The sequence below is a fragment of the Salmo trutta genome, chromosome 25, assembly GCF_901001165.1.
Source record: "Salmo trutta chromosome 25, fSalTru1.1, whole genome shotgun sequence".
NCBI classification, from domain to species: Eukaryota; Metazoa; Chordata; class Actinopteri; order Salmoniformes; family Salmonidae; genus Salmo; species Salmo trutta.
The window spans coordinates 6,630,344-6,646,881 of record NC_042981.1 but is presented as its reverse complement, the minus strand read 5'-3'; the positions used below and the strand labels follow the sequence as shown (position 1 = coordinate 6,646,881).

At 39.9% G+C, this 16,538-nt stretch overlaps 1 long non-coding RNA gene across 1 annotated transcript; it reads right to left on the bottom strand.

Moving 5' to 3' along the window:
* Positions 1-8,011: 8,011 nt before the first annotated feature.
* On the bottom strand, positions 8,012-16,334 carry LOC115161925 (uncharacterized). The gene is made up of 2 exons (XR_003869456.1): positions 16,293-16,334; positions 8,012-8,345 (listed from the first exon to the last, which is right to left on the bottom strand). It is a non-coding gene; the product is annotated as an uncharacterized LOC115161925 (long non-coding RNA).
* Positions 16,335-16,538: the final 204 nt, after the last annotated feature.

Below are 16,538 nucleotides of genomic sequence, written 5' to 3'. Positions count from 1 at the left end.
TGTGTGTGTGTGTGTGTGTGTGTGTGTGTGTGTGTGTGTGTGTGTGTGTGTGTGTGTGTGTGTGTGTAATTAGCCACAGAGGGATTGAGGTTACTTTACATTACCAATCTGAGCCGTAGCCTCGCAGACAGAAACAGACTGTCACTATAAACAACACTACCGGTTACATCAGTATCATGACATATTTGCTGTGGGACACGTTTGGATAATTTGTGATAAATATTATATAATTTTTTACATTACTTTTTCGCTGGGTAGACGGATCTCTAGAGAGATTGACATTTAAAATGTTGATTAATGACAGAAAATATTGACGCATGGCAGAATGGCAGTTGTATTAAAATATTATGCAGTATGTTGTATGCCCCTTGACTGTGTAGGTAAACTCTCTTTGTTTAGACAAAACAGCCATTCTATAACCGGAACTGTACCCATAAGACCTCAGGACTGTGTCAGAACATTGGCTTTGTTCACAAAGAACTCTAAATATCTAGAGGTGGATCACAGCTTTGACATGTCGGGGACCACCGTCCATAGGTGCTAATATTGTCAGTCAGGTCACCCGTGATACAAGTCAGTATTTGACGTCCATCCATGTCTGAGGACGATGGGAGAGGATGTGGAAACCGGGCACTAGGAGTAACCAACAGTGAGTGCTGTTAAATTCAAGTAAGTTTAGGTTTTGCTAGGGTGTTGTGGATGGATGGAAGTAAACATCTGCCTCTGATTCCAAAAGTTGCAAGTTCAAATCCAGCGATATAATTGTTTTTTTATATTTTTGTTTTAAGCCTATCCCAAACCTTAACCCTTACCTTAACTCTTCTGAGTTAATGCCTAAACTTAACCTTAAACACTTTAAATTTGACTTTTGGAGTAAGAGAGAAATTTTACATTTGAGAAACATGGATAAACGTCTAATTCTGTCGCGAGACTGTGAGAGCTTGTTACAATGTTAGGTTAAGGGTGCATGAATGTTGCTTCCCTGAGCCATGACCCTACCTGACCCTTATCTGACCTCTAACCTCTGACCCCTGATCTCTGCCTGGTAGGTGGATTCTGTGTCCTTTCGGGAACGTCTTTTCGCTACAGGCTGCCAACAGACGGACAATGTGATTGGGCAAGGCCTTGTCAATGTCATCCGTCAAGAGGTTGGACTTTTCCAACACAGGAAGCCATGGCTCGTAACCTGGCAACTGACTCAGAGGCATCATGGGAGCTGGAGTCCAGACAGAGTGATTTCTGTCTGAAATGGCACCCTTCTTTGTAGTGTCGTGGAAAAATTGCAAGATTATGTTATAATGCTTTTATTGCATCATGGTTGTGTTATGCAACAGAATAGAGTATTCTGTTAACTATTGTGTGTGTGTTCTACTGAGGATGGGCTTCTGGGAGATAACACTGAGAGGACATTTACAATGTCTTTGGGTGATAAAACCTAAAGAGCATTCCAGAACATGAGTTAATGGTTCTGTTCTATACCGTACCAAGGAGAGATGGTTCCAGTTTGGAGTCGGAGGGCCAGACACTGGTCCATACAATGAAAACTGTTGACACAGCAGATGCTGTCTGCTATGTATTATATGTATCTTTCATACAAATTTTAACCTTGTGACACATTCTATGTATCTGTTGTTCGTCATGTAGGTTGAGAGGGGTGTATCTTGGCTATAAAAGACCTTTGTACTTTTGTCTTGCCACTCAACGGATCATTAGATATGGTGAATCGTTGACAAGTCATTGCTATTGCAAAGCTCTCATTATTAAAGATTTAGTTTAAGTATAACTCTGACTTGTGTGATAAGTTTCTCTCCTCATTTGATAGTAGAGAAACCACAGTAGCTAATGGTAATGCTGTGTTGTAGCAAATCATAATGCTGTGTTGTATCATAATGCTGTGTTGTATCATAATGCTGTGTTGTAGCAAATCATAATGCTGTGTTGTAGCTAATCATAATGCTGCGTTGTATCATAATGCTGTGTTGTAGCAAATCAAAATGCTGTGTTGTAGCTAATCATAATGCTGTGTTGTATCATAATGCTGTGTTGTAGCTAATCATAATGCTGTGTTGTAGTTAATCATAATGCTGTGTTGTAGCTAATCATAATGTTGCATTGTAGCTAATCATAATGCTGTGTTGTAGTTAATCATAATGCTGTGTTGTAGCTAATCATAATGTTGTGTTGTAGCTAATCATAATGCTGTGTTGTAGCTAATAATAATGCTGTGTTGTATCATACTGCTGTGTTGTAGCTAATCATAACAATGTGTTGTAGATAATCATAATGCTGTGTTGTATCATAATGCTGTGTTGTAGCTAATCATAATGCTGTGTTGTATCATAATGCTGTGTTGTAGCTAATCATAACAATGTGCTGTAGATAATCATAATGCTGTGTTGTATCATAATGCTGTGTTGTAGCTAATCATAATACTGTGTTGTAGCTAATCATAATGCTGTGTTGTAGCTAATCATAATGCTGTGTTGTATCATAATGCTGTGTTGTAGCTAATCATAATGCTGTGTTGTAGCTAATCATAATGCTGTGTTGTATCATAATGCTGTGTTGTAGTTAATCGTAATGTTGTGTTGTAGCAAATCATAATGCTGTGTTGTAGTTAATCGTAATGTTGTGTTGTAGCAAATCATAATGCTGTGTTGTATCATAATGCTGTGTTGTAGCTAATCATAACAATGTGTTGTAGATAATCATAATGCTGTGTTGTATCATAATGCTGTGTTGTAGCTAATCATAATGCTGTGTTGTAACTAATCATAATGCTGTGTTGTATCATAATGCTGTGTTGTAGCTAATCATAATACTGTGTTGTAGCTAATCATAATGTGGTGTTGTAGCTAATCATAAGGCTGTGTTGTATCATAATGCTGTGTTGTAGCTAATCATAATGCTGTGTTGTAGCTAATCATAATGCTGTGTTGTAGTTAATCGTAATGTTGTGTTGTAGCAAATCATAATGCTGTGTTGTAGTTAATCGTAATTTTGTGTTGTAGCAAATCATAATGCTGTGTTGTATCATAATGCTGTGTTGTAGCTAATCATAATGCTGTGTTGTATCATAATGCTGTGTTGTATCATAATGCTGTGTTGTAGCTAATCATAATGCTGTGTTTTAGTTAATCGTAATGTTGTGTTGTAGCAAATCATAATACTGTGTTGTAGCTAATCATAATGCTGTGTTGTAGCTAATCATAATTCTGTGTTGTATCATAATGCTGTGTTGTAGTTAATCATAATGCTGTGTTGTATCATAATGCTGTGTTGTAGATAATCATAATGCTGTGTTGTAGATAATCATAATGCTGTGTTGTAGCTAATCATAATGTGGTGTTGTAGATAATCATAATGCTGTGTTGTATCATAATGCTGTGTTGTAGCTAATCATAATGCTGTGTTGTAGTTAATCATAATGCTGTGTTGTAGCTAATCATAATGCTGTGTTGTAGATAATCGTAATGTTGTGTTGTAGCTAATCATAATGTTGTGTTGTAGCTAATCATAATGTTGTGTTGTAGCAAATCATAATGCTGTGTTGTAGCTAATCATAATGCTGTGTTGTAGTTAATCGTAATGTTGTGTTGTAGCTAATCATAATACTGTGTTGAAGCTAATCATAATGCGATGTTGTAGTTAATCGTAATGTTGTGTTGTAGCTAATCATAATACTGTGTTGAAGCTAATCATAATGCGATGTTGTATCATAATGCTGTGTTGAAGCTAATCATAATGCTGTGTTGTAGCTAATCATAATGCTGTGTTGTATCATAATACTGTGTTGAAGCTAATCATAATGCTGTGTTGTAGCTAATCATAATGTTGTGTTGTAGCTAATCATAATGCGGTGTTGTATCATAATGCTGTGTTGTATCATAATGCTGTGTTGAAGCTAATCATAATGCGGTGTTGTATCATAATGCTGTGTTGTATCATAATGTTGTGTTGTATCATAATGTTGTGTTGTAGCTAATCATAATGCGGTGTTGTTGCTAATCATAATGCTGTGTTGTATCATAATGCTGTGTTGAAGCTAATCATAATGCGGTGTTGTATCATAATGCTGTGTTGTATCATAATGTTGTGTTGTATCATAATGCTGTGTTGTATCATAATGTTGTGTTGTAGCTAATCATAATGCGGTGTTGTTGCTAATCATAATGCTGTGTTGTATCATAATGCTGTGTTGAAGCTAATCATAATGCGGTGTTGTATCATAATGCTGTGTTGTATCATAATGTTGTGTTGTATCATAATGTTGTGTTGTATCATAATGTTGTGTTGTAGCTAATCATAATGCGGTGTTGTTGCTAATCATAATGCTGTGTTGTATCATAATGCTGTGTTGAAGCTAATCATAATGCTGTGTTGTATCATAATGCTGTGTTGTATCATAATGCTGTGTTGTATCATAATACTGTGTTGTAGCTAATCATAATGCTGTGTTGTAGTTAATCGTAATGTTGTGTTGTAGCTAATCATAATACTGTGTTGAAGCTAATCATAATGCGATGTTGTAGTTAATCGTAATGTTGTGTTGTAGCTAATCATAATACTGTGTTGAAGCTAATCATAATGCGATGTTGTATCATAATGCTGTGTTGAAGCTAATCATAATGCTGTGTTGTAGCTAATCATAATGCTGTGTTGTATCATAATACTGTGTTGAAGCTAATCATAATGCTGTGTTGTAGCTAATCATAATGTTGTGTTGTAGCTAATCATAATGCGGTGTTGTATCATAATGCTGTGTTGTATCATAATGCTGTGTTGAAGCTAATCATAATGCGGTGTTGTATCATAATGCTGTGTTGTATCATAATGTTGTGTTGTATCATAATGTTGTGTTGTAGCTAATCATAATGCGGTGTTGTTGCTAATCATAATGCTGTGTTGTATCATAATGCTGTGTTGAAGCTAATCATAATGCGGTGTTGTATCATAATGCTGTGTTGTATCATAATGTTGTGTTGTATCATAATGCTGTGTTGTATCATAATGTTGTGTTGTAGCTAATCATAATGCGGTGTTGTTGCTAATCATAATGCTGTGTTGTATCATAATGCTGTGTTGAAGCTAATCATAATGCGGTGTTGTATCATAATGCTGTGTTGTATCATAATGTTGTGTTGTATCATAATGTTGTGTTGTATCATAATGTTGTGTTGAAGCTAATCATAATGCGGTGTTGTATCATAATGCTGTGTTGTATCATAATGTTGTGTTGTATCATAATGTTGTGTTGTATCATAATGTTGTGTTGTAGCTAATCATAATGCTGTGTTGTATCATAATGTGTTGTAGCTAATCATAATGCTGTGTTGTATCATAATGCTGTGTTGTATCATAATGTTGTGTTGTATCATAATGCTGTGTTGTAGCTAATCATAATGCTGTGTTGTATCATAATGCTGTGTTGTATCATAATGCTGTGTTGTAGCTAATCATAATGCTGTGTTGTATCATAATGCTGTGTTGTATCATAATGCTGTGTTGTATCATAATGCTGTGTTGTAGCTAATCATAATGCGGTGTGGCTCTTACCCATGAGGTGCACTACATCATCACCTCCTCCTCTTCCTCCTCTCCTTCATCATCTTCTTCTTCTTCCTTTCCTGATCTTAACCATAAATATTTGGAGGGAATACTAAAACTTAACCTTAAAAACTTTAAAATGTTATGTTTGGAAAACATCGAAATTTGACATTTGAGAAACATGGATGAACGTCTAATTCTGACGTGAGACGGTGTGAGCTGGTAGGATATTCTAACCACGTGGCCACACCATTCTGTGTCAGCCATGTTGCAGCCTTCTGGTCAAGATTGACCAATAGCAGTTAATGGAAATGTCTGAACTTCATCAATGGGTAAAGGGAATGTTCAGAGGTAACAATATGGCGTCAAGCTCCAAAGGTCAAGTTCCTGCCAGACTATATTGCAGACTTCACAACTGCTGTATAGTTGTTTAAGATAGTAGCTAACCACATCATATGATATGACAATCTTCCCGACTGCTTTCCAGTCAGTGACGTGGCACACAACCAATGGTTGACGCAACACAACACCTGCGCATCTTGCAGGGCAAGAACTCAACCTATGGCTTTGATTCCAACCACAGGTGCAGCAGCATGTCTCAACGTTATACTGCCCACTAGTGATAACATATCTGCTGTTCTACGCCCTTTGTGGGGGTCTACCCTGCCTTATTGTCATGGTTACAGTCTACTGTTCTACAGCCCTGTGTGGGGCCAACCCTAAATTATTGTCATAGTTACAGTCTGCTGTTCTACAGCCTTGTATGGGGCTCTACCCTGCCTTATTGTCATGGTTACAGCCCGTGTGGGGGCCTGCCCATGATTTCCACCTGGCTAACCCTACCCCGGCCAACAGCTCTGCACCCCCTACATCAACTTGCCCAAGCCCCCCCCCGCCCCGATTCTCCTTCACCCAAATCCAGATAGTTGATGTTCTGAAAGAGCTGCAAAACCTGGATCCCTATAAATCAGCTGGGCTAGACAATCTGGACCCTCTCTTTCTAAAATTATCCGCCGAAATTGTTGCAATCCCTATTACTAGCCTGTTCAACCGCTCTTTCCGTTGGTCTGAGATCCCCAAAGATTGGAAACCTGCAGCGGTCATCCCCCTCTTCAAAGGGGGAGACACTCTAGACCCAAACTGTTATAGACCTATATCCACTATATCCATCCTACCCTGCCTTTCTAAAGTCTTCGAAAGCCAAGTTAACAAACAGATCACCAATCCTTTCGAATCCCACCTTACCTTCTCCGCTATGCAATCTGGTTTCAGAGCTGGTCATGAGTGCACCTCAGCCACGCTCAAGGTCCTAAACGATATCATAACCGCCATCGATAAAAGACAGTACTGTGCAGCTGTCTTCATCGACCTGGCCAAGGCTTTCGACTCGGTCAATCACCGCATTCTTATTGGCAGACTCAATAGGCTTGTTTTCTGAAATGATTTCCTCGCCTGGTTCACTAACTACTTCTCTGATATAGTTCAGTGTGTCAAATCGGAGGGCCTGTTGTCCGGACCTCTGTCAGTCTCTATGGGGTGCCACTGGGTTCAATTCTCAGGCCGACTCTTTTCTCTGTATATATCAATGATGTCGCTCTTGCTGCGGGTGATTCTCTGATCCACCTCTGCGCAGACGACACCATTCTGTATACATCTGGCCCTTCTTACAACACTGTGCTAACAAACCTCCAAACAAGCTTCAATGCCATACAACACTCCTTAAGTGGCCTCCAACTGCTCTTAAATGCTAGTAAAACTAAATGCATGCTCTTCAACCGATTGCTGCCCGCACCCTCCTGCCCGACTAGCATCACTACTCTGGACGGTTCTGACTTAGAATATGTGGACAACTACACCTAGGTGTCTGGTTAGACTGTAAACTCTCCTTCCAGACTCACATTAAGCATCTCCAATCCAAAATTAAATTTAGAATCGGCTTCCTATTTCGCAACAAAGCATCCTTCACTCATGCTGCCAAACATACCCTCGTAAAACTGACTATTCTACCGATCCTTGACTTTGGCGATGTCATTTACAAAATAGCCTCCAACACTCTACTCAGCAATCTGGATGCAGTCTATCACAGTGCCATCCGTTTTGTCACCAAAGTCCCATATACTTCCCACCACTGCGACCTGTATGCTCTCGTTGGCTAGCTCTCGCTACATATTCGTCGCCATACCCACTGGCTCCAGGTCATCTATAAGTCTTTGCTAGGTAAAGCCCTCCTTATCTCAGCTCACTGGCCAACCTCCTCGGGCTGTGAGCATGTGGGTGTGTGGCAGGGCGTTAGGTTACAAGCAGAGAAACTTGCTGAAAACATTATTTTCTAAGACAAATATATGAAAGGAATTAAAGAATAATTATACCTGTAAACATTTAATGGATATTAAAGTGTAGTATTGGGAAATAATATGTATGATTTATATAAATGTTTAGTAAAAAAAAAAAACATTCTGGCAAGTTTTTAATATTGCATAGTGCAGTTTTTAGTCATTGTAGCAATGTATTAACATTTTAGAAGGAAAAATTAAAGGGTTTAAAAAAGAAAATTGTATTCACCTTCAATGAAATATCAGTCTCTCTCTGTCTCTGGCTCTGTGGGTGTGTGTCCAGGCTCCAGTGGGAGGTGTCAGGTCTGTGGGTTTATACACAGAGAGAATCCTGATCAAAGAGCAAAGGCCTTATTTTATATGGAAGGTGGTACTGCGGTGCATCGCGGGAAATTTTGGTCATCAAACTTTGTCATCAAAGTCTGGGATTCTTGATTTATGCTGCTTTCAGGACAACTGGGAACTCTGAAAAAAACAAGGTAAAATCATGATGACATCAGTAATCTTCAGGTCGTAGCTCTAGAAAAAGGCCCGAGTCTCCGAATTACAATTCTGAGTTTGATGACCGCTCAAAACGTATGTTTTGAGCGAGGCAGAAATCATGCTGGATTGAAAGCTTGGCCAATGTCAAATGTTCGTTTTCAGCTTGGAAAATAGACCCTTAAAACCAGAATTGGGACCACACACCCACTCCACAGAATAGCAGGCTAGTGATTGCTTTGCAATGCTTGTAATAACCCTTTGATTCCTTCCAAACCCCTCATTGCTGAATTTGTGATTTCCAACTTGTTGTGAAATGTTTAAGTCCAATGGCCGGTGAGCACTCATTCGTTTAATCTATAATTTGTCTTCATTATTTCTCTTTGTATGACAAGGATTAAAAAGTATTTGCCAGTAGATTGTTGACTTAATTCATGATGATGACTGCTAGCTAAGATTTTGAAGGTATGATGTTGATCAAAGCTACGGTAGATTTAACGTGATTTTACATTTTATCTGTGGCCAATGACCTTGAGCCATCATGAATGGGCACTTCTAAAGTAACTCTATGGTAGCACCCAAGGGAATTTTCTAGCTCTACCCTTAGATTTGGCAGTGACGTAGTGTCCCCATGAGTGACAGAACACTGAGCAAACTAGAGAACATTACCGACCCCTACGATCTGTATTTTTCGCTGGCTGCCCCACTGAGATAGGCACAACTGAGCTAAGCACTGAGCTAGGATTCCAGTGTTCAAGACCGTTTGTTTATTGGGCAGAATAACTTAGTCTCCTGTAATTTCTCAGGCTTTGGTCAGTTGGTCAAAATAACTCTTCTGATGTGGAGACAGAGCCAGATAATTATTTTTCTATAACCTCCCAACACTAGCGCTTCCCTAATTTTTGAGGACCTGATTGTATCAGCAGACCAGGGGAAGAAGGGGCAAGTGCTCTTATGGGGAGTTAAACTGGAGCAACCGTCCATGTCCACCGCAGCCCTACCCAGAACATCTGTTCAATAGACCACAGACAATCACCTGCACCTTAGAGACTGTGTTCACTGACTCTTCACACTTGCTTCTCAAGAGACTTTCTGCACCGACTCCCACTCAACCACTCTTACAGAGCCTTCAGAAAGTATTCACACCCCTTGATTTATTCCCCATTTGTTGTTACAGCTTGAATTCTAAATATATTAAATTGTACTTTTTCCACACATCTACACACAATACCCCATAATGACAAGGTGAAAACTTGGTTTTTGAAATGTTTGCTAATTTCTTCAAAATGAAAAACATAAATATCTCAATTACTGAAGTATTCACACCCCCTGATAAAGGGATGGGAGAGGGGTCTGTGCCCTATGTACCTGTGGCAATATGAGAGGATTTGATTGGTGTAAACAGTCTGGTAATGGCTCCACCTTGCCCTCTGATAGGCTAGGTTGAAGTTTCAACATATTGTTTACTGTTTATCAGTTTAGTCATGAGGGATGATTTGGGATTGGCTCAGTGTCTCTGAGGACTCCTGTTGTACCAGCAGAGGGCACTGCCACGCCATATTAATACAAACTGTTACCTTGGCCAGGAGCTCTCTATCAGGGCTGGGCAAAGGAGGGAGAAAATCTGGTACCACAAAATGTGCACACCTTCCCAAATCCATGAGCAAAAACATTGTTTGTCCCAAACTTTTTGCTGTTCTTTAGAAGTTTCATTTGATAATAAGATATTGTAAGAGAAAAGATAAATATATAATTTAATGTCTGAACCTGAGCCAACATTCAACTCAAACTTTGACATATTAGCAACTAAACCTCCATTGGCATCTTTAAATGTGGGTTGATTGTTAGCCTTTTGATAATAAGAGTATTTTTACAGAACATTTGTAATGGATGTGGACTGTCTCCAGGCAGTGACATCATATTCATACGTGTTAAAAATTATTAGACAGATTCATTGGACTGAAGAGCCGGAGAGGGCCAGTGGCTAGAGGGGCCTCTTGCACGATTTCCTGTCTATTGGCGCTTCCTATCTTTAATCAAACACAGGAAGTGGTCTCTGCAGCCACATTTATCTACGCACCATAGGAAGTAAAGAACAATTCACTGACCCCATCCAAGAATACTCCAATGTTAGTAGATATCCACTGGGCACAACACGTCCATTCAATGTGGAAATATGGGTAATATTTGGTTGTGAATTTGATCAATGAGATTAACTTCAATTAACTGACTCAAGACAGCCAGTTTAATTTTGGTAATATCCCGTTTGAAAACTTTACTCGACTAATAATCAACAACATTTAAATATTAGAGTGAGATTGAGGACACATTGTGAACTGATTTCACTAAAACGCACCATGAAATCAACAGGGATTATCACCAATCCATGAATTCAACAGGGATTATCACCAATCCATGAATTCAACAGGGATTATCACCAATCCATGAATTCAACAGGGATTATCACCAATCCATGAATTCAACAGGGATTACATTCAATCCATGAATTCAACAGGGATTACATTCAATCCATGAATTCAACAGGGATTATCATCAATTCATGAATTCAGCAGGGATTATCACCAATCCATGAATTCAACAGGGATTATCACCAATCCATGAATTCAACAGGGATTATCACCAATCCATGAACTCAACAGGGATTATCACCAATCCATGAATTCAACAGGGATTATCACCAATCCATGAATTCAACAGGCATTATCACCAATCCATGAATTCAACAGGGATTACATTCAATCCATGAATTCAACAGGGATTACATTCAATCCATGAATTCAACAGGGATTATCATCAATTCATGAATTCAGCAGGGATTATCACCAATCCATGAATTCAACAGGGATTATCACCAATCCATGAACTCAACAGGGATTATCACCAATCCATGAATTCAACAGGGATTATCACCAATCCATGAACTCAACAGGGATTATCACCAATCCATGAATTTAACAGGGATTATCACCAATCCATGAATTCAACAGGGATTATCACCAATCCATGAATTCAACAGGGATTATCACCAATCCATGAATTCAACAGGGATTATCATCAATCCATGAATTCAACAGGGATTATCACCAATCCATGAATTCAACAGGGATTATCATCATTCTATGAATTCAACAGGGATTGTCACCAATCCATGAATTCAACAGGGATTATCATCAATCCATGAATTCAACAGGGATTGTCACCAATCCATGAAGTGTGTTGATTATATGTTTAGAAGTAGTTTTGTAATGTAGGCTTCGTTACATAAAATAAGGATAATGACCTGAGCTAAGACTAGAAAAACAAACTACACTACAGTGGCTAGAAAAAGTATGTGAACCCTTTGGAAATACCTGGATTTCTGCATGAATTGGTCACAGCATTTGATCTGATCTGCATCTAGGTCACAACAATAGACAAGCACAGTCTACTTAAACTAATAACACACAAACAATTATACGTTTTCATGTCTTTATTTATATAAAGATTCAAAGTGCAGGGTGGGAAAAGTATATGAACCCTTGGATTTAATAACTGGTTGACACTCTTTTAGCAGTAATTACCTCAACCAAACGTTTTCTGTAGTAGTGGATCAGACCTGCACAACGGTCAGTAGGAATTTTGGACCATTCCTCTTTACAAAACTGTTTCAGTTCAGCAATATTCTTGGGATGTCTGGTGTGAACTGCTCTATTGTATAAGGGCACAAGGCGAGACCCAGATGCAGATGATTTGAGTCATTGATATTTATTAAACATTTCAAAATTGGTAGGCAGGAGAATGGTTGTGGACAGGCAAAAGGTCAAAACCAGTTCAGAGTCCAGGAGGTACAGAGTGGCAGGCAGGCTCGAGGTCAGGGCAGGCAGAATGGTCAGGCAGGCGGGTACAGAGTCCAGAAAACAGGCGAGGGTCAAACCGAGAGGACTAGCAAATAGAGAATAGAAGCAGGAGTACGGGAAAACACGCTGGTCGACTTGAAAAACATACAAGACAAACTGGCACAGAGAGACAGGAAACACAGGGATATACAGTATTCACCAGGGAACATAAGTGATGCCTGGAGGGGGTGGAGACAATCACAAGGACAGATGAAACAGATCAGGGTGGGACAGGACTCTGACTGGGCCACTCCAGAAGGTGTATTTTCTTCTGTTGAAGCCATTCTGTTGTTGATTTACTTCTGTGTTTTGGGTTGTTGTCCTGTTGCATCACCCAACTTCTGTTGAGCTTCAATTGGTGGACAGATAGCCTAACATTATCCTGCAAAATGTCTTGATAAACTTGGGAATTAATTTTTCCGTCGATTATAACAAGCTGTCCAGGCCCTGAGGCAGCAAAGCAGCCCCAAACCATGATGCTCCCTCCACCATACTTTACAGTTGGGATGAGGTTTTGATGTTGCTGTGCTGTGCCTTTTTTCTCCACACATAGTGTTGTGTGTGTGTGTGTGTGTGTGCGTGTGTGTGTGTGTGTGTGTGTGTGTGTGTGTGTGTGTGTGTGTGTGTGTGTGTGTGTGTGTGTGTGTGTGTGTGTGTGAGTGTGAGTGTGTGTGTTCCTTCCAAACAACTCAACTGTAGTTTCATCTGTGCACAGAATATTTTGCCAGTAGTGCTGTGAAACATCCAGGTGCACTTTCACAAACTTCAGATGTGCAGCACTGTTTTGGACAGCAGTGGCTTCTTCCATGGTGTCCTCCCATGAACAACATTCTTGTTTAGTGTTTTAGGTATCGTAGACTCGTCAACATAGATGTTAGCATGTTCCAGAGATTTCTGTAAGTCTTTAGCTGACACTCTAGGATTTTTCTTAACCTCATTGAGCATTCTGCACTGTGCTCTTGCAGTCATCTTTGCAGGACAGCCACTCCTAGGGAGAGTAGCAACAGCGCTGAACTTTCTCCATTTATAGACAATTTGTCTTATCGTGGACTGATAAACATCAAGGCTTTTAGAGATACTTTTGTAACCTTTTCCAGCTTTATGCAAGTCAACAATTCTTAGTCTTAGGTCTTCTGAGATCTCTTTTGTTTGAGCCACGGTTCACATCAGGCAATGCTCCTTGTGAATAGCAAACTCAAAAAAAATGGTGTTTTTTATATGGCAAGGCAGCTCTAACCAACATCTCCAATCTCGTCTCATTGATTGGACTCCAGGTTAGCTGACTACTGACTCCAATTAGCTTTTGGAGAAGTCATTAGCCTAGGGGTTCACATACTTTTCCAACCTACACTGTGAATGTTTAATTATATATTCAATATAGACAATAATAATACAATCATTTGTGTGTTATTAGTTTAAGCACACTAAGTTTGTCTATTGTGTGACTTAGATGAAGATCAGATCAAATTTAATGACCAATTTATGCAGAAATCCAGGTAATTCCAAAGGGTTCACATACTTTTTCTTGCCACTGTATGTATACAAAAATATACCTTAACATTAGTGGCTTCGGCTATTTCAGACACACCTGTTGCTGACAGGTGCATAAAATTGAGCACACAACCATGCAATCTCCATAGACAAACATCGGCAGTATAATGCCTTACTGAAGAGCTCAGTGACTTTCAACATGGCAACGTCATAGGTTGCCACCTTTCCAACAAGTCAGTTCGTCAAATTTCTGCCCTGCTAGAGCTGCCCCAGTCAACTGTAAGTGCTGTTATTCGAAATGGAAACGTCTAGGAGCAAAAACGTCTCAGCCGCGAAGTGGTAGGCCACACAAGCTCACAGAACAGGACCGCAGTGTGCTGTAGTGCGTAAAAATTGTCTGTACTCGGTTACAACACTCACTACCAAGTTCCAAACTGCCTCTGGAAGCAACGTCAACACAAAAACTGTTCATCGGGAGCTTCATGAAATGGGTTTCCATGGCCGAGCAGCCGCACACAAGCCTAAGATAACCATGCTCAATGCCAAGTGGCGGCTGGAGTGGTGTAAAGCTCACCGCCATTGCACTCTGGAGCAGTGGAAATGCATTGTCTGGAGTGATGAATAACGCTTCACCATCTGGCATTCCGAAGAGAAATCTTAATGCTACAGCATACAATGACATTCTAGACAATTCTGTGCTTCCAAATTTGTGGCAACAGTATAGGCAAGGCCCTTTCCTTTTTTAGCATGACAGTGACGCCATGCACAAAGCGAGGTTCGTACAGAAATGGTTTGTCGAGATCGTTGAGGAAGAACCTGACCTCAATTCAATGGAACATCTTTGGAGAGAACTGTAACGTCGACTGCGAGCCAGGCCTAATCGCCAAACAACAGTGCCCAACCTCACTTATGCTCTTGTCGCTGAATGGAAGCAAGTCCCTGCAGCAATGTTCCAACATCTAGTGAAAAGCCTTCCCAGAAGAGTGGAGGCTATTATAGCAACAAAGGGGGGACCAAAACCATATCAATACCCATGATTTTGAAATGAGATGTTCGACGAGCAGGTGTCCACATACTTTTGGTCATGTAGTGTATCAACCAGGACCTTTGATGTTGCCCCACTTGAAAAGAAACCTGATATATATAATACCATTCTACCCAAGGTGCAACATGTATCTTCCTGACTAAGGGTCTGTACTACTGTCAGCTACTGTCATGATGTGTAACACAATTAGAGCTGGATCGTGGAACAGCATTGTGTAAACCTCTGTCCTTGTAAAAGCTGATATGCAATTAAATGAACACCTTTATTGCACCACAAAATAGATGTTATAAGACAAAAACATGCATTTCTGTCACAGGCTTCAGTAAAGACACAGATATACAATAAACCAACAAAAGCCTTTGATGTTTTTAACTATTTAAGACCTCTTTCATCCCCTCATTCCCGTTGCTCAGTGAACCCCCCACTGCCCCCTTGCAGTCTGTTGCACATTTCAGGCAGGTTGACATTGCCTGTAGTATTTCTGCCTGTAGTATTTCTGCCTGTAGTATTTGATTTGCCAAGACTCACACCTGCTGTAAAAGGGGGAAAACAAATATTATCTAGAGAAGGTTTTCAAATGGCATGTAGAAGGTCATGTTTCTGACTGTATCTATAATGATGCCGCAAAGGTTGGAGTCCTCAAAGACACTCTTCCTTTTGTTTCCTTTCAAATTTTAGATTCTTGGTTCCAACCACTGTGTCTTTGTGAGACGCAGAGAAGGTGAACGGATGATCTCTGCATGTGTGGTTCCCACCGTGAAGCGTGGAGGAGGAGGTGTGATGGTGTGGGGTTGCTTTGCTGGTGACACTGTTATTTAGAATTGCTTTATTTAGAATTCAAGGGACACTTAACCAGCATGGCTACCACATCATTCTGCAGTGATATGCCATCCTATCTGGTTTGCGCTTACTGGGACTATCATTTGTTCTTCAACAGGACAATGACCCAACACACCTCCAGGCTGTGTAAGGGCTATTTGACCAAGAAGGAGAGTGATGGAGTGCTGCATCAGATGACCTGGCCTCCACAATCACCCAACCTCAACCCAATTGAGATGGTTTGGGATGAGTTGGACCGCAGAGTGAAGGAAAAGCAGCCAACAACTCCTTCAGGAATATTGGAAAAGCATTCCAGGTGAAGCTGGTTGAGAGAATGCCAAGAGTGTGCCAAGCTGTTATCAAGGCTACTTTGAAGAATCTAAAATATAAATGATTATATTATTTTATTTTTAAAAAATTAACGCTTTTTTTGGTTACTACATGATTCCGTATATATAATATTTTTTAGCTAATAATGTGGGGCTCAAAAAAATGACGGGTCGCCACTGCATGTTTGATTAGACAACACAGCTCCTTCCTGTTCCCCAAGCACTGGGATGACACACATGACAAATTATCTGATTTCTCTTTGATCCGTCCATTGAAGTCTTTGTCATACGAGACTATTCGGTTAAGGCTGGCTCAGTAAACTCAGAATTACTATTAAAAAAATTTGATTACCTTTGCTGTTCTTCGTCAGAATGCACTCCCAGGACTTCTACTTCAATAACAAATGTTGTTTTGGTTCCAAATAATCCATAGTTATTATCCAAATACCTCCGTTTTGTTCGTGCGTTCAGGTCACTATCCAAAGGGAAACGCGCGGGCGCATTTCGTGACAAAAAAACTCAAAATGTTCCTTTACCATACTTAGAAGCATGTCAAACGCTGTTTAATATACATTTTTATGCGATTTTTCTCGTAAAA